This window comes from Microtus pennsylvanicus, chromosome 1 (assembly GCF_037038515.1).
Source record: "Microtus pennsylvanicus isolate mMicPen1 chromosome 1, mMicPen1.hap1, whole genome shotgun sequence".
Classification (NCBI taxonomy): domain Eukaryota; kingdom Metazoa; phylum Chordata; class Mammalia; order Rodentia; family Cricetidae; genus Microtus; species Microtus pennsylvanicus.
In genome coordinates, this window is record NC_134579.1 from 33,940,986 (window position 1) to 33,968,805 (window position 27,820).

Sequence of the window (27,820 nt, forward strand, 5' to 3'; positions counted from 1 at the left end):
ATAAAAAAGTTTGCATGACCCGTTGAAACGCCTGGACAATCTTCAGTGTCAGCTTCAGACGACACGTGTCTTATGAAAGGCTGGGGCCCTGCTTGTCTGGCAGAGTGAGCTCTGTCCCACATCTTTATGAGAAAGAGGGACCGAACTTCTGTTTTTGGCATTTTATATTGGAGTCTGTTTTAAGGGTGGAGGAAAAAAATAGCAACGTAGAGTCTAGACAGAGGAGATGGGGGTGGAATCTGGAAGCCATTCTCAGGGTAAGGGCAGAGGCAGCCGGCGGCAGCAGGATCGCCTTACCCTGCGTAATTACATATGAAAAAATGCACACATTGCCCCTCCATGATGGGGAAGGGATGCTTGCAGTGTGGTGGACTGTGGGGACAGCCACTTGAGCATTCTTCCTGGGAACAGTGAGCTCTATACACTGTTTCGTTGTTTTGTTTTTAGGGAAGTAGGCATTCTACCCTCCTCTCCTTCTCTCCTTCCCTCCTTCCCTCCTTCTTTCTCTCTCTCTCTCTCTCTCTCTCTCTCTCTCTCTCTCTCTCTCTCTCTCACACACACACACACACACACACACACACACACACACACACACTGTATTTTAAACCTGGCAAACGAACACACCCTTTGCCTGATACTCCCATCGTAAAGCAGGCTACGGTGAGACGGAGCTAGGCGTTCCCACTGTAAAGAGTTCGTGCTGTGTTAAGATCAAGACCGTTAGGCCCCAGGGCTTGCTAGAGGGTTTGATTTATAGCTTGAAGCTGACCTGTCCCTGTGATAACTTGTAGCTCACCAGTCTGCCAGCTCACAGTCACAGCCTTTTTGCTGGGCACGGCTCCACAGTCTTTGGAGATCCTTTGGTAGTGTATTTTTCAGGAGCCCAAAGCTTTTTGTAAGATATTAGCACTCAGTCTCAAAACAGACCCAGGACCTAAGGAAAGGACTGCGAGGGGGTGTGTGTTTACGGGCTTTAATGATGGATTGTGTCTTCCAGGGAGACATGAGAGAAGAAACTTAGAGCCTGTCATTCACTAGCATTAAATAGCAGGACAATATGTGTGTGTGTGTGTGTGTGTGTGTGTGTGTGTGTGTGTGTGTGTCCGTCCGTCCGTCTGTCTGTCTGTGTGTCATAAAATGAGACAGAGATACTGAGTTAGAAACAAAGATGGAGAGAGACAGAAGCAGAGAGATGGAGACAGACATAGAGACACAGACACCGAGACGGACGGAAAGAGAAACAATGAGACTAATACAAACACAGAGGCAGAGACAGATAGACAGACATAGAAACAGACACAGAAAGACACAAAGACAGACAGAGAGACAGACACAAGGACAGAGACACTGAGACCTGGGAACAGAAGAGCAGAAACACACACAGACGCAGAGACAGAGAAATGAGCACACAGCAATGAAGACAGACAGCCAGAGAGACAACGACTTTAAAGTAAGAAATCCCAGGAGTCCCCAACATAAAAAAATAAAATAAAAAATAAAAAAAAAAATTAAGTGAGCTGGTGCCTTGTCCCAGCTCTCCCAGAAGCAGATTGGTGACTTCCCTCTGCACTGGCCCTCACCTGCGGGCTCCCAGAGCTGGCATGGAGGCCACCATAGCAGAGCCTCCTAATTCTCAGCAGTCCCTTGCCTGTGGCCATCCTTTCTCCCAGTCCTTGCACGTGGAAGCCCAGTCACACATACACGCTCCGTTCACCGAAAGCCTGACATCTGAATTATGATGTAAGGGTCTACTGGGTTTGGGGTTCAGTCTAAAACAGTAGGGTGTGCCTGGATCAGGGATCAGGTGCCAAGGAGGCACGGCAAACATGTTAGCAGTCTCCATGCCGATGCCCTTACAGCCAGGAAAATGTGAGGGCAGAGCAGCCCTGAAAACGGTGACTTTTGTCATGATCCCCGTGGTGGCACATGTCGGCAGGCCAATGCTGAAGAAAATGAAGAGGAAGAATTGTGAGTTCAAGGATGCCTGGGCTACGCCCTTGGGACCAGTGGTGGAGTTCGGTGGTGGAGCACTTGCCTAGTGCACAGAAGCCATGGGTTCGATGCCAAGCACAGGCTGTGAAGGAGAAGTAAGGAAAGGATGGGAAAACTGGCAGGAAGCCTGGCCTGGGGAAGGTCTTGGCGTCCTCATGGCTGTGCCCAAGTTCAGCCTGGACCCAGGTCTTTCCTAAAGCAAGCTCCTGGTTCATACGAGACTTTCTAAACCCCATGGCCAAGGTTCCATCATCTCCCACTCCAAAAGTGGGGAGCCCACTCTTGTATACACTAGGGACCTCTGTGTCTGTCTAGTGACAGCCTGTGGGGTAATTATCAATTCATAAAATGGAACACAGTCCTTCCTCAGAGTCCAGCTGATACTGGTGCCAAGACCCTTGGGGATACCAAGATCCACATTTGCTCCAGCCCATGATAGAACATGGCATAGTACATGTATGTAAAGTCTATGTATGAGATTCACAGCATAATACAAACCGGCATAGTACATGTATGTAAAGTCTATGTATGAGATTCACAGCATGATACAAACCGGCATAGTACATGTATGTAAAGTCTATGTATGAGATTCACAGCATGATACAAACCGGCATAGTACATGTATGTAAAGTCTGTGTATGAGATTCACAGCATGATACAAACCGGCATAGTACATGTATGTAAAGTCTGTGTATGAGATTCACAGCATGATACAAACCGGCATAGTACATGTATGTAAAGTCTATGTATGAGATTCACAGCATGATACAAACCGGCATAGTACATGTATGTAAAGTCTGTGTATGAGATTCACAGCATGATACAAACCGGCATAGTACATGTATGTAAAGTCTGTGTATGAGATTCACAGCACAAGTTCCCTGCTCTCCACGTTATCTCCAAATGACTCCCAACACCTTGTAGATTCCATGCCAATTCTTGCTCTTAGTATTATGAAGTAATGACAATTCCTAGTCTGTGGTCTGTGGCTGGCTGAGTCTGTGACCACGGAAATGGAAAGTATAAAAGTCCTCAAAGCAAATTGGTGGTACTGAGACGAGCCACTATAATGAAAAGGTAATTGTGGGGGTTGGGCAGTAGTGGTGCACTCCTTTAATCTCAGCACTCGGGGACAGAGGCAGGGGGAGCTCTGTGAGTCTGAGGCCATTCTGGTCTACAGAGAGAGTTCCAGGACAGGCATCAAAGCTACACAGAGAAATCCTGTCTCAAGAAAGAAAGAAAAAAGAAAGAAAGAAAGAAAGAAAGAAAGAAAGAAAGAAAGAAAGAAAGAAGAAAAGAGAAAAGAAAGAAAAAGTATTTGTGGAATATGCATGTGTCTTCATAACTATGTATCTTGTGATGTATACATATCTCTTTGTGAAATCTAGACAACATCACCTGTGTCTCATAGCTCTCTTGGCATCAAAGGTGTGAGTTATCTTTAACAGATGGAACCATGGGAAATGAGCGAGCATTGCAGTAGAGCCAAAATCACGGGTCATGAGTCCCCACTAATGATATTATAGTAAACATTACAAGGGGAGTTTGTCGGAGAAACACTCAGTATCAGTAAGGCAGAGGTGAAAATGAAAGTATGTATTCTTACTTCTCATTCAGGTTTCCTGGGCTGGTTTAGGAAGCCACCTTGTTTGAGAGCACTCTAAAATCTATGAGCAATGGCCTCCACTCACACCCTTGCCTGCAGGAGGCAGCAGAGAGTTGTATGCAGAGGCCTCTGGAGAATCCCAGGACAGATCATCTCGACAGCTGCCAGACCAGCCTGGCAGTCCTCTGCTGGGGCCTGGACTTGGTTCCCTGAGGTCTTCAGCCAAGTCTCTGCCTCTGGACATTACTGCAGGTGGCAGCAGTCCATTCTTTGCTGGCCTGTTAGGTTTGGGAAGCTGGGAGTCAAGTCAAGATGGAGAAAGTTAATGGGACCAGGTCCTGTGGGCTATGGTTAATCGCTGCATGAAGAGACAGAACTTTGGCAGAGAGTAACAAGTCTGGGTCAGCTACTGCGGGGATTAGAGATTGGGTGCTTTGAAGGTACTCAAGAGGAGGAATACACAGAGATGTTTGGGGAAAACAGCAACATTTTGGCTCAAGCCAAGAAAAATCCTATAAAGGACTTCCTAATTTGATTTGGGGTGAGCCTATCACCTTACCAGGACCCTAGTAGAAAGTGTGGTAAGGACAGAAAAAATCCAGACAAATCTCCTAAGGGTAGCATCGTGTGCCCTCGGAAACACGGTTAAGAGCAGTAGGACATTCATCATGGCCATTTCAAAAGATGCCAATTTGGCCAGTGACATTGAGCACAATGGGGCAGCCATGCAAGTCTGAAGACCAGTCAAGGTCACACTGCGAGTCCACATCACGGGGGCTTGCCATTTTGTTCTGTAGAAAGCAGACCTCTCTGATAAAAAATGTAATTCTAGTGCCAGGCTTGAGCATGCCTCTGAATCGCCCAGCTTTGTGCCCCTGCTAACAAGGGTTAGATGTGGTTGGTCACATGCACCTGTCATCCTGGCTACTTGGAAATCTGAGGTAAGGAGATCACTTGAGCAGCGTGGGCAACACAGAAGATGCCACCTCAAAACCAAGAGCAAAACAAATCAAAACTGTGACCCACAGCCTGCCTTCCAGTCATCGTGCCCGGAGAGTTTGGCTGCTAATCCTGGGGTGCTGTCACATAAAGTCTTTTGCCGTATTTGTTTTTGCTAGAAAAGAAGCAGAGGTAAAGAAAGTCCACAGACATTTGGCTCATGCCTGCCGTGGTGAGCTGAAGCTCCCTGAGTGGTGATGGCTTTGTCCCCCATCCCAGGGCAGTTCCAAGAGCTGTGTGAGAGGCAGGAGCCCTGCAAATGCAGAGCTGGGTGCTGCGTGGATGCCACATCTGACTCCAGCGACTCCACGAAAGACACTGGAGACAGATGCTCCAGCTTACAAACCAGGAAGGTGCTCATGACCATCGTCTCCCATGTCCATCAGGAAACCGTGAGTGACCTTCGCCTCCCTCTCCAAAGCCCTGCTTCACGCCCTTTTCCGTAGCCTTTACCTCTACTCAGTTCGGGACTCCACCCTATTGTCACACACACCTCTGAAGCCATCTTCATCACTACTGGCCTTCAGGTGTGCGTGCAGTCAATGGCTGACCTCACACACAGCAGTGCCCAGTCACATACAACAGAGATCATGCTCCGTGCTGTTGGGGCCAACTTTACTTCATGATAGTTGTACAGTATTGACCTCCCCAGTGGTAATCTCTCAGCGCGTACTCCCCAGCCAGGTGGAGCAGACCTAGTTATCAGATCTTGTAATTCCAGCGATTCCCACAGTGCAGGACTTGGCACTGGGGTTACCTTACTCAGCTCACACTTGTTAAGGGCCTCCCGTGGGAACATGGTCTGATGCCAGCCAGGAGGACAGCGGCACAAGAGGAGGGCTTGCTGAATGGTGCTCCCTGCTGAGTCACCAGGATGGTCAGGGCTCTAGAGAGGGAGTGGCTCAGCAGGTAAGAGCGCTGGCTGCTTTTCCAGAGAGCACCAGTTAGTTTCCTAGCCCTGTGTCAGGTGACTCCCAACTGCCTGAAACTCCAGCACCGGGGGATCCAACTTCCTCTGCAGGCTTCAGGCACCCACATACACATAGTAGTGCACAGACACACACGCACACACACAGACACATACACATGCACACACACGCACACACACACGCACACACACACACATGCACGCACACACACAGACACACACACATGCATGCACGCACACACACACATGCACGCACACACACACGCACACACAGACACACACACATGCACGCACGCACACACGCGCACACACACAGACACACACACACGCACACACACAGACACACACACATGCACACACACACACACGCACACACAGACACACACATGCACGCGCACACACACACAGACACACACATGCACGCACACACACAGACACACACATGCACGCACACACAGATACGCGCACACGCACACATGCATAAATGCTGATGTGCATTCATGGAGTGCCCATGGTTGTCATAGATGCACAGAGAGTGAGCTGACCTTCCAAACATTTCCCAGAGCAGATTCTCCTATCCAAGAGCTTCAGTGACGGGCTGGCTCTGAGGCAGGGGCACAGGGAGGGCACAGAGTGGAATCTGGAAACTGAAGCAAAGGCTGCAAAATCAACAAATAAAAGAAATCGGTTAGTAGTTAGTAAACTGGAAACCCCAACACCCCAAGGTTGACTCCTATCAGAACATGCTTGAGAAAGTTGTATAGTTGAAAGGACCCTAAAGCCTCTGACACAAACGCCCCATCTCACAGCGCCATGGAGCTTCAGACATTACTGGCTGCCCATCCTGTTTGCTCCTCGGAAGTGTATTCTTTTTGAAAAACCTAATTCTTCTCTTCCATAGCTACCACGTGTCTCTATCTAGTTCTTTGTTCTAGAACACAAGAACATGGAAGTTCTTGCAGAAGCCCACAGAACCTAGTATCTCCTCAGGCTCAGGGTACCCAAGAAAAGAACATCACATAAAGCTGGGGCTCCTGGAAGAGACCCTGGTTCAGTTGACATCTTACCTGTGAAAATGGCAGCCTGAAGAGGCCTCTAGTATGTATCCCTGGGCGTTTGCTAGGAGCGCAGCAAGGCCGGGGCAAAGCTGGTGGATTCCACTGGAAAGAGACTCCAGGGCCCTGCCAGGAGCCTCACCAGTCTTCAGCAGAAGCTCCCAGGGGGCAGTCTTACAGACTCGTCTGTTGTGGCTTTTCCTCTACTGTTTTATTTTGCAAACACAATCATCCTTTAAATGAATGAAATCGTTACGTGGTCAGAACTCGTTATCAGTCAGAAGATGCAAATAAAACATCATGTTCTGCACAGAATATATTCCCTGTGTCTACACGTAACACCTCTGCTGTGTTTGGCTGCGCCACTTACACAGCGGGAATGAATGACGGATGGAAGTAGCTCAATGGTTGCTCTATGACTGTATCCAGGAATGGAAGTTGAAATGGAATTGTCTTTGATTGTTTATACGTTTCTCAATTATTGACCTTTTCTGAATTAAAAAAAAAATAAAGGTTTTAGGTTGAGGGGTAAGCTTGAGGGCACTGTTCTTTTTTAATGACAGAATTATAGGTTATCAGTGTTGGAGGATCCTGGGTGATAGCAGGTTGTTGTCTTTGTTTGCATCTCATAGTACAGGCATCCTTTCCTCAGTGCATCACCACGGAGATGGAAAGGACCCTCCTGTAAGGTCCCCAATGAGGGAAGGGCACACAAGAGATCCCTTCCTGGATACTCACTCAGAGGTTCTAGTCCCAGCTTTTTGAGGGTTCCTGGAGCTGTTTGGAGTTCATACCCCCCCCTCAATCCCAACCCATCAAGATCCTGGGTCTTGCTGCTTTGGGAGCCTGTAGTCCAAAGTGCCTTTATTGGTCCTGTTGTTTCCAATTCTGCCTTAGGGTGTTCTAACCTATCTGAGGACACCTGTCTCTCAAGCTGCCTGAACTTATCTGTTTCAAAGGTTCCTTTCTCACGAAGATAAAAAGCTATTGAAAATACTCAAGTGTTATGTGTATTGGGAGGTGTGGGGGGGTGTCCATCTGCTTTTCAGATTGGAGTCTTAAGTGTAATATGATAAGGTTAGTCAGGCTAGGCTGTGGGAAAAGCCAGAAACAAAAGACATTTCTACCCCTCGGACTGTCCTGGGCTGTTGGCAAGCTGTTCCCAAGTCCTACTTTCCTGATGACCCTTCCCTTCCTTTTCCTCGTCCCTGGACAGTTTTCCTGCTCCCCCCTTCTCCCACTCTTGGCCACCCCCCCATGTCTCCTCCATTTTTTGTCTCATTTTCTAAGATCCTCACTACCCAGAATGTAGACGACCACCACCCTTGGGCTTTGTCTATGGAATAAAATAGTCCCTCTCTTCAGTCCTCAGACTTTTCAAATGATTGTTCCAAAACACCTTAAGCCATTTTTGAAGTTTCGGAGACTGCATCTTGTTGTTTAATTCAACATGACTTCTAAATGATTGTAGAGCAGCTGTGTTGGAATCACAGGCTGGGGCAGAGTTCCCATGAACTCTTCCCCCTTCCCCTCATGCACACCTCCCCCAGAGAGGACATCCGCTGCAGCTGATGGATGCGAGCTGACATTGTCACCACCTAGAGTCCATGTATGTCTCGTGTTTCACTCTTGTGTTGTACGTTCTGCGAGTTTCAGAAGTTTTAAGCAATTTCCATTTGTTCCTTAACGGCCTCTGACAAGACTTTTCTTGATAGCTATTGTGATTCCAATGCTCATTGTTGTGGTTAACCTTTGTTGTCGACCTGACTGAATTTGAAATTACCTAGGAGATACTTCTGTGTAGTTGGAGACTGTGTGTTTGTTTCCCAGTTACCCAGACCTGAATAAATCACACAGAAACTGTATTAATTACAACACTCCTTGGTCAATGGCTCATGTGTATTCCTTCCAAACTAGTTCTTACATCTTAAATCAACCTGTTCCTATTATTTTATATTTTGCCACAAGGCTCATGGTTTGTTACCTCTTGCTTCTTGAGTGGCTACATGGTGTCTCCTTGACTCTGTCTATTCTTTCTCTATATTTCTGTTCGGATTTCCTGTCTGACTTTACTCTGCCCTGCCATAGGCCAAAGCAGCTTCTTCATTAACCAATGACAATAAAACATATTCATAGCATAAAGAGGGGAATTCCACATCACTTTTGGGTGTGTCTGTGACAGAGTTTCCAGAGAGGCCCAATAAAGGGAGAAAGATGCACTCTGAATGTGGATGCTGCTGTCTCGTGGGCTAGACTGCAGGATTAGATGACAAGAGAGACAAGAGAATGCATGAACACCACCATTCACGTCCCTCTGCTTTCTACTGCAGATGTGATATAACCAACTGCCTCACGCGCCTTCCGCACCATGACGAACTGCGTCTTGCTTCAAAACTTGAGCCCAAATAAAACCTTTCTTCCTTAAGTTGCTTCTCATCAGGTGTTTTGTCATAGCAAAAAGAACAGTAATTGATCTGAAGTATGAATGTCAGCTTACAGGCTCTATCCAGGAGACCAACCTCTGGCCTTGTGTGTAAGGGACTGTCCAGACTAGGCTAACCTCTGGACAAGCCTATGCAGGATTATCTAGATTCAGTATATAATTCAAGGGCAAAGGCCTTAACGATGGGCAGCACCCTTCCCTAGGCCGGGGTCCTGGGCCAAATGCAAAGGAAAAAGCAAGTTGGCACTAGCCTTTCTCCCTCCCTGCTTCCTGCGTGTGGATAAAGGTGACTAGCTACCCCATGGTCCTAAAGCCATGACAGACCACACCTCAAACTTTGAGCCAAAATATACCCTTCCTTCCTTCTTTAGGTTGCTTTTGTTGGGTATTTTTTGTCATAGCAACAAGACAAATAACCCATATACTCTCTGATGAGGATAAGGCTAAGAGAGGAAATTTTAAGAGGATCCCTAGAAGCCTCCAAGGACTCCAGTTAGCCATGAAGGAGTTTCGTTGTCTGATTTTAATGCCTTGGGTAAAGTACTCTTCCCATGTATTGAGTCTCGGTGGGGCTGAGGGTGGGACAAGGAGTTCAGAATCAGTGTGCATGACCTTTGAACTCTATTCCATTTCCCAGACATTAAACAGTGAAGGCGGCTGAAGACTCTCTGGACCTACATAGTATGAACAAGCCCCTGACAGAGAAGATGGTCACTAAAACACCAGATTACACTGTCAGCATCCTCAGCTGGACACCGAAGCACACATAGTCCATAACCGAGACCAGGTAAAACGAGCTGGACCAGTATGAAGAGTCCACTGGAGCAGACTGAAGCCCGTCAGAGGTACCAGTGCGCTCATACACCGCTGCCACCACCATCAATCCCATTAACGCCTCCAAAAGGAAAAGGGGGAATTATCAAAACTGAAGTTAAAGTCTATTTTAACCAGGTCTAATCCAGAATCTATATGTGTAACAGCCTGCGTGACCATTAGAGAAGCTTCTTGGGTCAGCTATTGGTAGGAACAGTCACTGGAGCACAGTATCAAGCCTGTCACAGCCACTTTGCATGCGTTGACTATGAGGTCCTCCCTTTCCGGTACCTACCATGGCACCTAAATATGGTGCCTACTATTTCCCTTTCCCTGGGGTTATAGGTAAGCGAGGCTGGCCGGCGGAAGTGAATCACTTCCTGTGGTCACTGCTCTGCTCATGGTGTGGCTATTTTTGACAGTTGTATAAAATTCTAAATCCAACTCCAGGCGTGCGCTTTATTTGTTTAACAGGAACTTAACAAGCTACCACGGGAGTGGAGGCAGAAACTGGGAAGGGCTGAGTCAGTGCCGAGAAATGCAAGAGACACCCTCGTTGAAAGAAAATAAATCCCAACAGCGGCACCATCTCGGCAACTGCCGCGGAGAAAATGAGAAATCTCATTTGGAGCCATGTCTACAGCGATGTGCCACTTCCTGTAGGAGAAACGAGTGTTTTTTAAAGTGAGAGAGTGCTTCCAGGATCCCGCATCAGGCAGCCAGGGTTTGCTGGGAGCGCAGCATGGCCGGGGCAAAGCTGGTGGATTCCACTGGACAGGGACTCCAGGGCCCGGTCGGGAGCCCCACCAGTGTCTTCAGCAGAAGTTCCCAGGGGGGCAGTCTCCATTGAGACGCCATTGTGTTTGTTGCCTGTGAGTCAGCTAAGAAGAAACGCTGTGATTTGACCTCAGTACCAACTGAGAGAGTGCAATGGTTTGCTGCATGTCAGCACCAGGCGCTAACTCAACAGAGTCATCTCCTTTTCTGGAGGCTGGGGGTCCTGATGGAGGTCTCAGCAGGGTTGGCTTACTCTCGGGGTGTCGGCGTCAACTCTCCCAGGCACATTCATTGGCTGGTGGGTACCCTCCTTCCTCCTGGACTGTTTCTGGATATGTCTTCCCTCTGCATTGCTGTGTCCAAATGTTCTCATCTCAAAAGAACATCAGTCATACTGAACCCATGCTCATGCTAACGATTTCAATTCTACTTAGTCATTTTATAAAAAGCCCTTCCACCCAGCTGACAAGATGGTCCCATGGCTAAAGTGCTTTCTGTGTAAATGAGAGGACCTATATTTGAATTCCCAGCACCCACATATCCTAAGCATGGCTGTGTAAGTCTCTAATCCTATTGTTGAGGTGTAGAGCCAGGCAGAGCTCCCTCGCCAACCAGCCTTGCCAAAGCAGTAGGCTTCTAGTTCCTCATGTTTTTTGTTAAGGTTTCTATTGCTGTGCAGAGGCACTATGACCATGGCAACTCTTATAAAGAAGCTATTTCATGGAGGCAGTGGCTTGCAGTTTCAAAGGTTCAGTCCATTATCCTCACGGAGGGGATTAGGGCACCATGCAAAAAGACCAGGTCCGGGGGCGGGGTAGAATAGCTGAGAGTTCTACATCTTTCAGGCAACAGGAAATTGACTATATTTGACTGTGCAAATTTCTGACCTGAGCATATAAACCTCAAAGCCCACCCTTCAGTGACACACTTCCTCCAGCAAGGAAACACCCACCTCCTAATAGTCCCACTCCCTGTGAGATCATGGGGTCCAATTACATTGACACTACCACACTGTGGGAGACTGTCTCTAATCAAAACGGAAGATGATCGACAGTGGAGGACATCCTGGGTCTCCATGCACACGGGTGTGTGTGTCCACATACTCATGAACATGCACCACACACACACACACACACACACACACAGAGGGAGGGGCCGGAAGGAGGGAGAATAAAATAAGTAAAGATAATAAGACTAAGAATGGCCACAGAGCATCCTCATAAAACCCACATGGTGATGGGACTTGCCCACAGTTCTCCCCTGAGATGGTCTAAAGAACAGGCCACAAATCTCCTTTGTGAAGGACCAGGCAGGTGGTGCTTCAGGCTTTGATGCATATTGGGTCTCTTTGAACTCCCCCTCAGCTCTAACCACATGCAAGCCCATAGGCAGCATGTAAATGGAGTATCGTGACTGCAATATTTAGTTAGTGCTTCAATACTGCGACAGACTATCTGACAGAAGCAAATTAAGAGAGGAGGAGTTCATGCGGCTTCCAGTTTGCGGAGATGCAGTCCATCCTGACAGGGAAAGTGTGGAGAGAGGCCCATGAAGGAGATGCTGCTCACACGGCATCCACAGTCAGGAAACGGGGCAGATGAATGCTGGTATACAGTTCATTTTCTTCTTTTTATTCGGTTGGAGACACACCTCAGGCTGTAAAATGGTGCTGTCCACACTCAGGGTGCATCCTCCCTCCTCAATTAAACCTTTCTGACTCCCCCACAGATCTGCCCAGAGGTGTATCTCCTAGGCAACTCTGAATCTAGCCAGATAGACAAGGTTAACCCCATGACAGGGTTCCACAGATGTACCCAGAGGTGTATCTCCTAGGCACGTGACAAGATTAACCATGACTGGGCTCCACTCGACTCTCCTCATGAGCCGTGAAAATTGACTTTAATATATTTTCACATGTCACAGAAAATCCTTCTGCTGACTCTTTTCCAATCAGTTTGAAATGTCAAACAATTCTCAGCTCACAAGCTGGCAAAGGATTCTGTGGGTCAGATTTGGCCATCCCCTGAGGGTTCTGAATCTATCCCTTGCTGCTCCAGGGAACCACATTCACCTGAACCCTGAGCCCGTCACTTCTTTTAAGGCCCTGACTCATCCTTCAGTTCAGGCTAACCCACTTCCACAACACAGCCTTGAGCCCTGTCTGCTGATTTCCATAAAAGCCTTGATTCTTATACATTATAAAAATCAGTGGCTGTGTGGCTGGTGACACGGTTCCACCTGTGGCCGTGTGGCTGGTGGCACGGTTCCACCTGTGGCCGTGTGGCTGGTGACAAGGCTCCACTAGTGACCACGTGGCTGGTGACAAGGCTCCACTAGTGACCACGTGGCTGATGGCACAGCTCCACCCGTGTCTACGTGGCTGGTGGCACAGCTCCACCCGTGGTCATGTGGCTGATGGCAAGGCTCCACCAGTGACCACGTGGCTGATGGCACAGCTCCACCCGTGGTCATGTGGCTGATGGCAAGGCTCCACCTGTGGCCGTGTGGCTGATGGCACGGCTCCACCAGTGGCCACGTGGCTGGTGGCACAGCTCCACCCGTGGTCATGTGGCTGATGGCAAGGCTCCACCTGTGGCCGTGTGGCTGGTGGCACAGCTCCACCAGTGTCTACGTGGCTGATGGCAAGGCTCCACCAGTGGCCACATGGCTGGTGGCACAGCTCCACCAGTGGCCACATGGCTGATGGCACAGCTCCACCAGTGGCCACATGGCTGATGGCACAGCTTCACCAGTGGCCACATGGCTGGTGGCACAGCTCCACCAGTGGCCACATGGCTGATGGCACAGCTTCACCAGTGGCCACATGGCTGGTGGCACAGCTCCACCAGTGGCCACATGGCTGATGGCACAGCTCCACCAGTGGCCACATGGCTGATGGCACAGCTCCACCAGTGTCTACATGGCTGGTGGCACGGCTCCACCAGTGGCCACATGGCTTATGGCACAGAGTTTCACCCATGGCCGTGTGGCTGGTTGCATGACTCCACTGGTGGCCATATGGCTGGCGGAATGGTTCCACCAACATATCTGAGCATTTGCTCCCCCTTGGTCAGTATCTCAGAAATAGGATTCTTCTCTTTATTCTGGCCATGGAGTGGAGAGTTAAAATTCTCTGAGGTCAGCAGGGTCAGTGCTTGTTTGAGAGGTGCCACGAGATGCCAATATCTCCCTGGCAAAGTAAGAAGTCAATGCCATGAACTTTTTTTTTAAAAAAAAAAGATTTATTTATTTATTATGGGTACAGTATTCTGTCTGCATGTATGCCTATAGGCCAGAAGAGGGCACCAGACCACATGACAGATGGTTGTGAGCCACCATGTGGTTGCTGGGAATTGAACTCAGGACCTTTGGAAGAGCAGGTAATGCTCTTAACCACTGAGCCATCTCTCCAGCCCTGCCATGAACTTCTAAATGAACACTCTCAATCCTTTTTTTCTTATTATTATTGCTATTAGTGTGATAAAATATCCTGGCAAAGCTAAATTAAGGGAGAAAGGATTTATGTAGCATGCCCATCACTGTGAGAAAGTCAGACAGGAAGAGCCTGGAGTAGTTAGTCACATTAACCCATAGCTAGCCATGTTAAACCTACAATTAGTCACATTAATACATAACTAGTCACATTACACCCATAGCTAGTTATTCACATTAACCCATAGCTAGTCATTCACATTGCACCATAGCTAGTCATTCACATTAACCCACAGCTAGTCATTCACATTAACCCATAGCTAGTCATTCACATTAACCCACAGCTAGTCATTCACATTAACCCACAGCTAGTCATTCACATTAACCCATAGCTAGTCATTCACATTGCACCATAGCTAGTCAGTCACACTGCACCATAGCTAGTTATTCACATTAACCCATAGCTAGTCAGTCACATTAACCCATAGCTAGTCAGTCACACTGCACCATAGCTAGTTATTCACATTAACCCATAGCTAGCCAATCACACTGCACCATAGCTAGTCAGTCACACTGCACCATAGCTAGTCAGTCACATTAACCCATAGCTAGTCAGTCACACTGCACCATAGCTAGTCAGTCACATTAACCCATAGCTAGTCAGTCACACTGCACCATAGCTAGTTATTCACATTAACCCATAGCTAGTCAGTCACATTAACCCATAGCTAGTCAGTCACACTGCACCATAGCTAGTTATTCACATTAACCCATAGCTAGTCAGTCACATTAACCCATAGCTAGTCAGTCACACTGCACCATAGCTAGTCAGTCACATTAACCCATAGCTAGTCAGTCACATTAACCCATAGCTAATCAGTCACATTAACCCATAGCTAGTCAGTCACACTGCACCATAGCTAGTTATTCACATTAACCCATAGCTAGTCAGTCACATTAACCCATAGCTAGTCAGTCACACTGCACCATAGCTAGTCAGTCACATTAACCCATAGCTAGTCAGTCACATTAACCCATAGCTAGTCAGTCACATTAACCCATAGCTAGTCAGTCACACTGCACCATAGCTAGTCAGTCACACTGCACCATAGCTAGTCAGTCACACTGCACCATAGCTAGTCAGTCACACTGCACCATAGCTAGTCAGTCACATTAACCCATAGCTAGTCAGTCACATTAACCCATAGCTAGTCAGTCACACTGCACCATAGCTAGTCAGTCACACTGCACCATAGCTAGTCAGTCACACTGCACCATAGCTAGTCAGTCACACTGCACCATAGCTAGTCAGTCACACTGCACCATATCCGGGAGCAGAGAGCAGTGAGTGGATGCCCGAATGCTAGTGCTTGGCTCACCATCTCTTCCCTCGTACAGTCCTGCCACCCTTGCCCAGGGAATGGTGTCGTCCACAGTGGGCGAGTCTTCCAACCTCAGTTATGATCACGACTCTCCCCCATGGACGTGCCGGGGGGCAACTGACCTGGACGATCCTCACTGACGCTCTCTTCCCAGGCGATTTTCGACTGTACCAAGTTGGTCTTTAAAAGCAACCGTCGCACGCCCTCCTTGGCCTTCTCTCCCAGCCTCGGGCCTCTGGTCCCCGCTGCAGTCATTTCATGCCCCATAACACACCACTTATTCACCAGCTGTACAGCACCCAGGGCGCTGCTCAGACTGAGTGAGCGTTGAAGCCCCCAGGAGGGCAATGTGGCTGTTTTAAAACAACGTCCTTCAGCTCCCTGCTCTGTGCTTATGGCCACTCAGCCCTCTCTATGAAAGAAAGCAATTGTGGAAATATGCTAGATGTGAAGTGGTGGTACCGATTAACATGCCATGAACTCTGCCTGCCCTGTCCCCAGGCTGGGACCTGAGTCCTGCTCAGAGATGGCTTTAAAGTCCTGTTCTTCAGTGGAAACCTGGGAACCACAGAGACAACAGACACATGGAAAGCTGGTGTGACTTCGGAGTGTGCCATGACCCCAGACTTCCAGATGGTGTGAGCCTTTGGTAGTGCTCTGAAGGAGACAGATCTTGCCAGCAGCATCACTATCATCTCTTACTTTTTCTATAAGGTTTATTTATGGTGTATGAGGGTTTTGCATCATGTACGTTAAGTGTAGCACATACATGCAGTACCTGCCAAGGCCAGAAGATGGAGCCCGATCTCTTGGAACTGGAGTTATGGATAGTTATGAACTGTCCTGGGAGTGCTGGGAACAGCAAACTTGTGTGCCTGCCTGTGTGCATGCGTGCATGCATGCATGTGTGCGTGCGTACATAACCTCTGAGCTATCCCTTCTGCTCCACCACTGACTTCACTAGACTAATAACAGACTTATGATGTTCAGTGGTACTCTCCCCAAAAGTGGAAGTTCTTGATGAAGGCTCTCTTAGATTTGAGTTGCCATCTCCATGGAAGTGTGGGCTGGGTTGAGATGTCTGGTGAGATATCTTTCTTAGAGACCCACCCCCTAATATGGCCACACTGGACTTCAGCATGTGTGTTTGGGAAAGATATATTTAACATTTAGTCCCCATCTCGGGTATGCAAAGCCCTCTCCTGGGCTCCTTACAGCACTGACGGATTGATCCTGTTATTATCCTCTTATCCTTGGAGGAGATGTGCCCTAGCTGTTGCTACAGTAGATGGCAGAGGAGCTGCTGCACCTCACTGTGGTTAGAATGGGCACGGCCAGAGACATAAAAATGAATAAGCACTGGTGAGCATTCAGAGAAAGGGAAACCCTTGCATGCTGTTGGTGGGATGGTATGGGAAGTCTTTATACATGTGCTGCTTTTATTGGTTAGTGAATAAAGCTGTTTCAGCCAGTGGTTTAGCAGAATACAGCTAGGCAGGAAAACTAAACTGAATGCTGGGAGAAAGAAGGCAGAGTCAGTGAGAAGCCATGTAGCTGCCACAGGAGACAGATGCCTCCGCTGGAGCCCACCCAAACTTGGCTGGTAGACCACCCTGCCGGATACTATGAGCCAGTAGGCTGAAGATGGGTGCTCGCAATGTTACAGAAGAACTTTGGGTGACTGTCCAGGCAGTGAGATGTCTCTGTCAATTCTAGAGTTTTAGAAGTTGCTTACAATGCACTTCCTGTTTACTTAGGTAATATTATATCTTTCTGAATTCTTTGATGGAGTTGGAGACAGATAGTTATAGTTTTCTTTAGTTATGATAAAAGATAAAGTAGATAAAAATATTGTAACTATAATTCTTGCTTAATACCTGTTTTGTTATATGTAATTTTACTATGTTAAAGTTAAAACCTTCCTTTTTATTTAAACAGAAAAAGAGAAATGGTGTGGGAAGTCCTTCTGTACGTGTGTTGCTCTTATTAAGGTTAATGAATAAAGCTGCTTTTGGCCAGTGGCTTAACAGAGTAAATCTAGGTGGGAAATCCAAACAGAGGTGGAGAGAGAGAGCAGAGTCAGTAAGAAGCCATGTTGCCGCCAGAGGAGAAAGATGCGAGCAGCCAGCTGAAACTTTGCCGGTCGGTCACAACCTTGTGTTGATGCACAGGATAATAGAAATGGGTTAGTTTAGGATAGAAGAGCTGCTAGCAATACACATGAGCTTTTGGCCAAGCAGTGTTTTAATTAATATAGTTTCTGATGATTATCCCTGGGCATCCAGGAACAAACGAGTACCCTCTGGCAATAGTGGGATGCCAGCTAAAGCAGCCATTGTAGAAAACAACTTGGTGGGTGCTGTGGAATATTCCTTTACACTGTATGAGTGCATGTCACTGTGATTGGCTTAATAAAGAAGCTGAGTGGCCAATAGCTGGACAGAATAAAGTTAGGCAGGAGAGCCAGACTAGGAGAACGCTGGGAGGAGAAAGGGCAGAGTCAGAGGAGTCGCCAGGCACAGAAGGAGCAGGAGATGAACATGCCGTGCTAATAAAGATGCCGCCACATGGCAGAGTGTAAATAAGGAATGTGGGTTAGCTTAAACTGTAAGATCTAGTTATCAATAAGCCTGAACTATTAGCAGAGCATTTACAATTAATATAAAGACTATGAGTGATTGTTTAAGAGTGGTTACAGGACAGAAAAACAAGAAAGAAACAAAAAATTCACCAAGATGCTGCCCAGGTAACTCCATTTCCTTCTGGGCTCAGCTTCACATTGGTTTTTAAATCATCTGGCGTGCCAGTCCAGGTAAAAAACTATTCCATTGCCCTTCTCTAAGTTTCTCAGATGGGAGCTTACTAATTCCCACCAAAGTGCTGTCCTGGGTCTTTGCGGACTCCCTGGGCAGAATGCAACATGAGCTCTCTACCGGGTACCCTAAACGTAACCAACGCCAAAGCAACCTGGGTGTGTGGGCAGGACCGGAGGATAAGGGTGGGAAAGTGTAAAATAAAATCATACAAGAGAATTCTCTAGCTGGTGGTGAACTGTCAGCAAAGACAGCTACAATCAGCGCTCACACCACCTCACTGTATGGCTCTCCCCCACCCACCCACTGACTTGTTGCTCTGAACCGGTGTGGTGGGAGCAAGTGCCTAAGAGGGAAAGCCACGGTTGGGAGCAGTCATTACAAATTTGACATTTCTAAACTGGGCTTGACAGAGCAACTTTGAAAATATTTATCTATCAGAAAATAGTTTCAGCCGTGGGCAATTTGGTGCAGAAGGTTTAGCTGATGGAAAAAACATAACTCAGGATGACTGGCTTTAATGTAAGATGTTCTCAAAGGCCACCCAACTGCCAGCGCTTCCAACAACCTGGAAAATTTAGAGCAGCCTGGAAAAATAGTAGGGGCCTGGGGAAGCAGCCAGGGCACAGTATGGGGTCAGATAATGTACGTGCTTTAGAGACATGGATGAAGTTAATATTAGATTATAAGCAAAATGCCGGCTGTATTTTAAATAGGTTCTCTCTGCCAGCGCCTTCTCCTCTGAAAGCCAGGGGCATCTTCCAAGATGAGAGGCCCTGCCATAAGTCTGTTCGGTGCTGTCCTCATGTTTCTGGACAAGAGTCTGTGTGCCCCTTCAGCTTGCCCATGCAGCAGGGAAGGACTGCCCAGGGTACTGGCCGGCCTCTAGGTATTTTGCTTGGTTTCTGGTCCCAAGGCAATCTTTGCCATGTTTAGAATGTGTCTGGTTTGAGAGCTGGTGGGTGGACACAGCACTCCACAGCTGCCTATGCACCCTTATTCTCCTGGGCAACTCCACTGGCCACCGGAAGTCCACCTCCTGCTGCACCAGCTGCTTTGTTGCTCCATCCTCTGCAGGGCTGCTGGCCTGAGCCACTTGGCATTTGGAGATCATCCCATCTGCCACGTTCACCAGCTACTTCCCAGAAACAAGTCTCTTCTAGAACTTTCTCGTGGATACAGTCCTTTCTGTTACTGCTTTCTTACCAAAATTGGATACAGAAAGCCACTTAGGAACAAGGAAAACATCAGCAGGAAAGGAGACTGTGAGCTTGGGCTTTCAACACTCAGACTGTTCTGGTACTATCTGCCCCTCGTCTAATACCACCAACGGCTCACAGGGCTGTTAAGTCACCTCTGGTCCAAAACTCAGCTTCCTATTGTTGCTGTTGGAATCGCCTCCAAAACTACAGAATGGTCCATGACACCCTGTCATATTCCCCCTACCCTTCCCAGAACCACAGTGTGTTCTCTATTTACACCCCACTTGAGCAGGTGCTGCTCAGAGGGCCCCCAGACTTGGGAACATTACATGCAGGAATGTTATCCCAAAAGCTCTCATACCTTGCCCTGTTAATTGTGCCCCAGGTCTGCCAGGACCACTGTTTCCCTATCCAGCCCCCCCCAAAGTTCCCCACTAGGCTGCCATGCCTTACTATAGCCCTAAGTCTGCACACGTCTGTAATTGCCTGTTTCCATGCCTGCTTGCTGTGAGACCCCTGGAGGGCAAAGGCTGCGTCTTGTGCCCAATTGTATCTCATAGTCCTGCTTTGTGTTGAACACATAAGAGTTGAACAAATGCTTGGTGAATCCATTAATTCAGTTCCCAGAACCAACATTTAGGTTAAGCCATGTGAAACGACAGGTATGTGGGCGTTTTAAATCTACAAAAATGGCAACTACTTGAGTCTAGCTAACAAACAAATCTTTCAGGAAAACAACCCCGGTGTTTAAAGTTATCTCTAAAAGATGCAGGGGAGGAGGTTAACCGCAGGAGAAGCAGGAGGGTTTGCAGAAGACAACTAGGTGAAAGCAAGGAGAACTTGGCAAAGGACTGACCAGGCATTACCAATCAATTCTATGCTGACAATTTTTCCTGGTCTCCCAAATATTGCCCTCAGCCTTCCAAACCATCTGGAAAATTCCTTCTCTGGATGAAGCATGATCCTGCCAAGTGTGAACTCTGAACCCTCTGACAATCACAGCGAAGCTTGTCAAACCCTGGGGCACTTTAAGACGGGGAGAAAACCTACCTGACAAAAAAAAAATAATGGTCTTACTCATTTTTCAGAGAACTCCATAATCTCGGGATCAAGTGCCGGATACTCAGTGCACTTGAATGTTCAGCACACGAGAATGTTCAGAAAACCCAGTTTCCAGGAAAAAAACAGAGTTCACAATCAGGGAGGGAAAAAAAGTGAAATGGCTTCGTTTGCGCTGATGTTGAGAGCTGTTACTCTTGTCACCAGTAACTGGGATTACGAGGTTAAAAATAGAAAAACCCCGACTGCTTTCTCTTCCCCTGTGACAAACACAGCATGGCACGAGCCATGACTCAAATCCACCCCCTCGGTCTGATGGCAGGAAAGTTGTCCCTGTGTGGCTGGGGATGAAGTGGTACAGGCTGTATAAAGGAGTCTTTGGAGTCAGATGAGACAATCTTGAAAATATATGGACAGAAAATCAACTCCAAAATGCCCTATAGTTCATGGCGTTGGGGCAAAGGATTACATTTGGGTGTAGATCCAGCGCTAGAGAGATGCTTTCAAGGTAGGACGGGGTTCCTCAGAGTGACTTTCACAACTCAGGCACTCAGAAGCACCACTCAGTCAGCTGGGAAGTCCACAGTGGCTGTTTCTCAGACATCACAAGTGTGTGGTCCTAGGTTCCAGAGATGCACAGGCAGAGGAGGGGGGACTCAGGCACCCCAGGACTTTACTCTTCGACAAGAGCTGAGACAGAAAACATCTCTGAAGCCAAATAGAAGTCCAGGTACCCTGTGCGGAAATGAGGAGCAACCATGGGGGCCATCGTGCGGGAAGAACGCTGTCCACCGAGAGTGGAGATCAAGGTGACAGGTGACAGAGGGTGGGACAGTCTCAGAAGACACCACAGAGCACAGAGGCTGAGCAATGTTCTGTGTATTCCTGTGAGAGAGCTGCTTTCAGAGAGGAAAGGTTTCACTCCCGAGAAAGGGGTAGGATGTAATTAGGGATGTGAAATTTCTTACTGTTCTTAACGTTGGTTGAAAGCCACTAAGAAATGATATCTTTGTCTGACATAGACACAGTCATAGAGTACTGTTTATTACTTTGTTGTTTTCTGTGGTGCTCGCCACCAAACCCAAGGACTTGTAAAAGCCAGGCAAGTGCCGTACCATTGAGTTGTTCTGTTTTGTCTCACAGGAGTGCTGTCCTTTCATGGAAAATTTTATCTCATTTACTTTTATTGCTATGTTCAGGGTTAATTCTGTTGCTTTCTTTCTTTAATTCTTCAGGACCCAAAGAAGTCAATTAAATGAAGTTTGTATACGGTGAAGAATCTTCTCAGAGGAGATGCAGCTGAGGACCCAGCACACGGGTAACAAGATGGACATGACCTTCCCCTGGGAGAATCTGCTCTATGCTCCCCTGTCACTGATTCTCCCCCAAGAGTTGCCATTATCCTGACTTCTCAGTCCATGAACATTTTTGTGTCTCTTTTTGAACATTATACATCTGGAAACACATGCAAGTGTATGTTTTTATGTACAACTTTTTTTTTAACCCAGTAATAGGCTTGAGAGATTTGGTGCTGTCATAGCCTGTGGTTGTGGTTGCCCCTTCTTCTGATGCACAGGATTGCACTGTGTGTTATCTGAGCACTTGCCCACTTGGAGCTATCAGAGTCAAGGCTACTGTGAGCTCTGCTAAACTTGTTCTTTTACAGATATGGGTACACATTCCTGCTTGGCACACACCCAGGAGTGGAATCTCTAGAGACCGACTTTGTGGACAGCTAGGTTCAGCAGATTCTTCCAAAGGAATGGCACAGGTTTGCATTCCCACCAGCAATTGGAAAGTCAGCATAGTTTACATTAATAAAACTCTGGTATGTTTCCTCATGAAACATACATTGGATAAACACTTTCTGTATCAAATGACCCTGCCTGGAGACGTAGATGTGAAACATTTTTGCCATTTCCTGAGAACAAAAACTGTGTTAGCCACACCGTTATTAAAGGGACAGGGGTCAGAAAACTGGCGATCTGATAAGACTCAAGTCCTCTCTCCAAGGGAGATGAATAATGTAAAATAAAGGTTAGTAACATGGCACGAAATAACAGTTGATCGTTACCAAGCCCAAGCCAGATGGCAAGGGAAAGCCAGATGTTTCCAGGAAGCTTGGGCTCTTGTTTTGAATTCAGCTGGCCAAAGTCAGGTTAAAACTGAGCATGTCAAGCTCACAGGCCAAGCAGAAAACAATGCTCACTTATCTCTTGTGGCAAAGAATTTCCTGGGACATATCCGGAGGAACATGCTGGCAACTGAAAAACTGGTAAGAGAAACCGTAAAGACTTTTCTTAGTTTCTTCACACAGCCGTCGGCATCCAGCACCGTTAGCTTTCAGAAGTGCGTGGGGGAAATTGGAAATGACCAAACTCGCTGGGTGCTAGAAAAGGCAGAATTTTTCAAAGCAGCAGGAAAAGCCAAGAAAATCACCGAGAGGGAGGCACCCCCATTCCCAGACAGTCATGTTTCTCTGCAGATTTGGAAAGGGAACGCAGCAGCATAAGAGCACAGCCCACTCAAGGGCACAAAGTATTTCCTGCCATACCTAGTCCCTGCGAAACTTCCTAATGCTGAAATCCCATTTAGGAGTCACCCTTAGCCTCTCTCTGCCCCTGTCCATGCTCACCTGTGTCTCGGATTTCCAATACCAATGCCTCCTAAGAGGCCACGTGACACTCAGGGGTGTGCTCTTGACTCTGACTCTCTAACAACTATGCGTCCTGGCACTACCAGATCTATAAGAACATGTCATTGTGTGTTTATCCATTGCTGATATTTATTTTACAAACTCAAAGGTCTGGGGCCAGCAAGATGGCTCCACAGGCACAGGCTGTTCTCACAATGCCTGACAACTTGAGTTCCGTTTCAGGAGCCCATAGTGTGGGGAGGAAAGAAAGAACAACTCGCACAACTTGTCTGCTAACGTACACACACGTACACACACATGCACGCACACACACGCGCGCGCACGGGCACATTTCTGTTGCTGTGATTAAAAATAAACTAGAGGGAGAGAAAGGGGTTTATTTTATCTCACAGTTCTGAATGATAGTCCATTGGTGTGAGGAGGTCAAGGCCATAGGAGTTCAGAGCAGCTCGCCTTATTATAACACATCCACAATCAAGAGCAGAAAGAAATGAATGCATGCATGATTATTTTCTCAGCCAGCTCTACACTTCCATGGTCCAGGATCTCTTGCGTAGGGAATGGTGATGCTCACTATGGATAGGTTCTCCTACATCGATTATCTATCAATATAATTGCCACAGACAATGCCACAGGCTGACCTGGTCTAGACAGGCCATTCTAGATTGTGTCAAGTTGACAGAACTAGCCAGCACGAGTGTGATCGCTGAGAGCTGGGGAACTGGTGATGTACAGTTAGTAGCGGCATCGTGACTGGGTGTCCCTGAACCAGCGTTCAGAGAGGTCTTCCCTATCAAGAGGCAAGTTTGGAAGTGCCCAGGACCGCGCAGCTTGAGTGTCTGCCCACAAAGGTACACTGGTGAGTTCCACCCTAGATGAGTAGGAAAGAGTGGGCTAATCTCCACAGCTCTGGAAATGAACTCTGTGTACAGGGGACTTGGCAGTGCTGGGCATTCAGTGTTTGGAAAGTCAAGCTCTGGAAAAGACAGACTGTGTTTCCGCGCGCACTGCCATAATTTCTAAACAGGCATATATTTATCATATTAGTTCTGTTCCTCTGGAGAACCCTGACTAATACACCTGCCTTTGGGATTTCACCTGCAAGACCGATAGAAAAAAAGGCTGTCTCTTCCAGGAAGTCACAATAAGAAAAGGAAAAAAAGACAACAAAAAGTATGATTCAAATTAGTGCACCTTAAAAAAAAAAACAAGTGAGTGGATAAAGTGTTTGCCTCAGCAACCTGAGGATCTGAGCTTAGAACCCCCGAAGAACCCAGATGTGGTAGCACACATCTGCAACCCCAGCTTCTGTATGGTGAGATAGGAGGCAGAGACAGGAGAATCCTACACCAGCTAGCCTGGTGCAGACAGTGGCAGGCAAGAGACCCTGTCTCAAACAAGGCAAAAGGTGAGACCCAATACTTAAGGTTGTCCTCTGACCTACTTACGGACATTTGCACACACGCTCCTGAACACAATAAAAAATACAATAAAATGCAAAAGAACAACATAGAAGCTTACGCTATGAAGTTGTGGAGTGGCCTATTTTGCTTTCTGTTCCTGTGCTGAAAACATTTTCACCAAAAACAACTTAGAGAGAAACGGGTTTTTTTTGGCTCACACTGCCAGGTAATAGCCCACAGTTGGGGAAAGGAACCCAGTCAAGAGCTGAAGCAAAAGTCATGAGAGGATGCTGTTTGCTGATTTATTCCAAATCTTACCACATTGTTGTTGCAAAACATACTAGATTTTTGTTGTTGTTGTTTTGTCTTCTTCTTTTTTTGTGACAAGGTTTCTGTGTGGCCATGGCTCCTGAGACTCACTCTGTAGACCAGGCTGTCCTCAAACTCAAATATATCTGCTGCTGCCTCCCAAGTGCTGGAATTAATGCCATGTGCCACCAACCACCATAACTGGCCTTAACCAGATTTTCTACATTCTAGACCACCTGCCTGGGAAATGCTGTACTCCTCGGCTTCATACATCAATTAACAATCAAGACAATCACCCACAGACATTATTGGTCTGATCTAGGTGATCTCTTAATTGAGACTCATTCTCAGGTGACACAGAGGGTGTCAAGTTGGCAGGTTTTTTTTTTTTTTTGGTTTTTCGAGACAGGGTTTCTCTGTGACTTTGGAGCCTGTCCTGGAACTAGCTCTGTAGACCAGGCTGGTCTCGAACTCACAGAGATCCGCCTGCCTCTGCCTCCTGAGTGCTGGGATTAAAGGCGTGTGATGATGATGATGGTGATAGTGATGATGGTTATAACAGTGATGGTGATGATGTTGATGGTGATAACAGTGATGGTGATGATGTTGATGGTGATAACGGTGATGGTGATGATGGTGATGATGATGATGATGATGGTTATGATGATGACGGTGATGACGATGATCATGGTGATGATGATGGTTGTGATGATGGTGGTGGTGGTGTTAATGATGATGATGATGGTGGTGGTGATGATGATGATTTCTTCCCTGATAGCAGTACCAGCATCTTCAGGCTTCCATTGTAGACTAAGAAACTTCTACTTTTTCAGTTGTAGATTGGAATTGCAGAGGCACCCAGCCTTCTGGTCAAAATGATTACTGGGTTTGTGTCCTCCCTGGAGTGACAACCACTGTGGGACTACTCCAACTGCTGAGGCACCTAGGCTCTAGGATCAGGGAACTTTTGGTTTCTCAGCCTCCCAGGTATAAGGCCACTGTTCTTATTTTAATGTAAGTTGACTTAATAAGGTCTTACACACACACATACCCCTCATTGATTCTGTTTTTCTGGAGTTGGCCAAGTTTGGGTTTTGCATCCTATCCCCTTTCTAGCATCTAACACCAGTATTCTATCTTCCTAGGAGACCTCCCCCTTCCATGATTACTGAGATGGCAGAGGATGATATTGTGTGAAGAAGATGGTGTTTGTGGGAGGAGAAAGAGGCCAGAACTGGCCCTGAAAGCACATAGCACTTAGAGGGATTTAAGTCCGACTTGGTTTAAGACTCCAGAAGTCTCCTGCCCTAGTCAGCCAGAGACCGCAAAGGGAGGAGAGGAGGCTATGCTGCTGGCATCAGATTTGTTGCTTGGTGGCCAGGAGACCTAAGGCCTTGGGGATCACAGCAGCGACCCTCAACCTCATCTACTAAGATGATGGAAGTGGGGTCTATGCTGAGACCTGGGGATAGGAGCATTCTTCCCTGGAACGCTGATGATGAGCAAGCGCAGGCAGCTCTGCTTCCTAGGCAGGAGCACCAATGGACAAGGTAAAGTAAGCAGCGCAGAACGGCTGTGGGGTATGGAGGGAATGAGGGCCAGAGAGAGTGTGCTGGTGAAACCGTGACTCTGTACCTCATCTTGTAGGCAAGACACACAGTGGTGTCACTTGGTATCAGTAGAGGTGACCTGGTTTGCATTTTAGAAGTGCCACCAGCTTTAGAGTGAAGCAAGAACTAGATGGGGAGACGGGTGCAGAAAGGCACTTGAGGGACATTTGCAGCGGTCCCAATAGGCATGAGTGCCTACACCTTGGTAGGGCTTCGGAAGAGCATATGAGGAGCACATAAGAACAGTATGAAGCCGGGTATGGTGGCACACACCTTAAATCCCAGCACACAGGCAGCAGAAGCAGGTGAGTTCAAGGCCAGTAATTTCTATAGCAAGTTCCAGGTCTGCCAGGGATACCTAAGGAGACCCTGTCTCAAAATATCAAACAAAACAAAGAAACTAAATAATACAAATGGTTGAGTTGTTGTTGTGTTGGAGGTCAAAGCAGAGAGACACCCTCTCTCCAAACGTTATAGACAAGTGGTGTGGGACAATTCTGTATTCTGTCAATTACGTTTTAAATAAATGCTGATTGGCCAGTAGCCAGGCAGGAAATATAGGCAGGACAACCAGACAGGAAGTAGAGGTGGGTCAATGAGAACAGGAGAAATCTGGGAAGAAGGAAGCCCATTCCACCCCCCACCAGTCCTGTCCAGACACCGAAGAAGCTGGATGTGACCTACCTCACTGAGAAAGGTACTGAGCCATGTGGCTAACATATTCTAGAATAATGGGCTAACATAAGTTATAAGAGCTAATATGAAGCCTGAGCTAATGGGCCAATCAGTTTATAACTAATATAGACTCTCTGTGTGATTTTCTCTGGGACTTACCGGCTGTGGGAACTTGGTAGAAAATAAACCCCAACAAGCAGGCACTCATGTTACAGAAAGGAATGGCCAGGTAGTCCACATGTGTCTAAATGTCACAGGTGTCTGCAAAAAATCTGGGTGGGGCAGGGACCAGGAATACTCACAGGTTGAAGGAGGTGAAGTGGCTCTTTGTTGAACAAAATACTAACAAATAAAATCATAAAAGGTCATTGATCTAGCCACCCAATGTCTGAAGAATGAGAGAGCTCACAGAAGGTTAATGTGTGTGACTTTTCACTTTCTCTCTTCTGCTTGCCTATGCCATCTCAGATTCCCACAGTGAACAGGAACTATTTTTTAAATCAATACAAAGCTATTTTTAAAGGGAAATGTGTGGTACTCAGTGAAAAGAAAGGAAGGTACTAGAAAAGTGGGTGTGCAAGTGGGGTGTGAAGGTAGTGGGGAGCCCGGGGGCCACAGGGGAACCAACCGAGGACACACACTCGTGGCAGACACTCAGCTTCCCTG